The 1,604-nt window shown below is 40.1% G+C and overlaps 1 pseudogene across 1 annotated transcript; it reads right to left on the minus strand.

The window, feature by feature from the left end:
- Window positions 1–353: 353 nt before the first annotated feature.
- LOC145538473 (prefoldin subunit 5 pseudogene) lies at window positions 354–991 on the minus strand (annotated as a pseudogene). The gene has a single exon (XR_014076880.1). The product of XR_014076880.1 is annotated as a prefoldin subunit 5 pseudogene (transcript).
- Window positions 992–1,604: the final 613 nt, after the last annotated feature.

Here is a 1,604-nt window from a genome sequence, read left to right on the forward strand (position 1 = left end):
TCCTACCTCGCATGCTGTTTTCCCCTAGACTTGATGATTGTCTCACTTTTTTTCTCTGTTTTGTTTATTTCTATGAATCAATTACCATTTCATTCTCAATTCTGTAAACGAGAAAAAAATCTTTCAGTGTATCTTTTGATATATTCAAATATATCAGATATGTACAGAGTTTATCTCTTTTTTTCTTCTGGGGTATGTTCCTCCTGGAGTTCACTTTCCTTTGCTCCACTCTGGATTGCTGCTTTCTAGGCCTGCTTCATAGCTGTCATCCTTGGAATCTCCTCTCACCATCCTTCTGGGGATTTCTTTGATCTTTCTATGTCTCATATCCCCCTGTTTTTTGAATCCCATACTTTTTCTTTCTTGGTTTGATTTTTTTTTTTTTTTGCCTAGCTGGCTCCTTTATTAGCATTAAACACAGACCCTCTTCTTCCCCCATTCCAGGAAACCACGTCCACAAAGTCCCAGGCCCCAGAAGCAGGCACGCTCTGCCCCATTTCTGAAACAAGCTCTCAGGCCTTGGCGGTAGCCTGAGCTGCTCCCAGGGTTGTGAGCTGCTGAATCTTCTGGCTCATCATCTCCATGACAGCCTGTTTCATGGCATGCTTCTCCTGCAGAGCTGGCTGGATTTTCTCCATTTGCTTGGTAAGGAAGTCTATCTTCCTCTTGAAGAAGTCCTTGGCATCCTCAGCTGTCTTCTCTACATAGTAGCCAGTTCCCACATCGATAAGCACATGTTCCACATCATGTAGCTTCCCCGGGACATACATAGAACTCGTCAGTGGGACAAGTAATTATTTCCCCTCGTTGTTTTTCTTCAGGACGTTCAGGCAGTCCTTGGCTTCCACATACTTGGTCTGAACCACCTTGAGCTGGGCAATGGACATGGACAAGAACTCCACTTCCTGGTCCAGCTGGTTCTTGAGCATTTCTAGTTGCGGCAGATTCAGCTCCGTGATGTTAACCGACTGCGCCATGTTGGGAAGGAGGGCTTATGGTTTGATTTTTTGTTTCAGTTTCAGCCTCTAAGAGTTTTCTGAGAAAGGATGAATGAGACTAAATTTGGGGGGACATTAAACATCTGCAACCTTCTCAAATGATGGATATATTTTCTGGGTATAGAATTTTAAATTGGAAATAATTTTTCCTCAGAATTCTTCAGAATTCCTCCATTGTCTTCTGGTTTTCAACTTTGTGATTGTAAAATATAATATCAGTCTAATATTGATCCTTTGGGAGGTGTTCGTGTTCACTTATATTCAAAACTTTTCAGGATCTTCTTCTCTAGTGTACTGAAATTTCACAATCATGTGTCCTGAGGCAAAATAGGTTAACACCTTTTTTCATTTGCTGTGCTGGAGCCTCATTGGACTTTTCAATCTGGACTTGGATTTTTCAGTTCTAGAAATTGAAAAAAAAATTTCTCTGATGATTTTTATCCCATCTCTTTCCCTGTTTTTTTCAAGAAGTCCTTGAACATTATTTAAATATTGGACCACATGGGAAAATGATCTATTTTTTTTCTAGTCTCCATGTTCTATCATCTAGACTATTTCCTTGGCTTTATCTTCCAAACCTTCTTTGAATTTTTAAAAACCTTCTTT

Source organism: Giraffa tippelskirchi, chromosome 1 (genome assembly GCF_054371585.1).
Source record: "Giraffa tippelskirchi isolate mGirTip1 chromosome 1, T2T-mGirTip1v1.2.pri, whole genome shotgun sequence".
In the NCBI taxonomy this organism is placed as follows: Eukaryota; Metazoa; Chordata; class Mammalia; order Artiodactyla; family Giraffidae; genus Giraffa; species Giraffa tippelskirchi.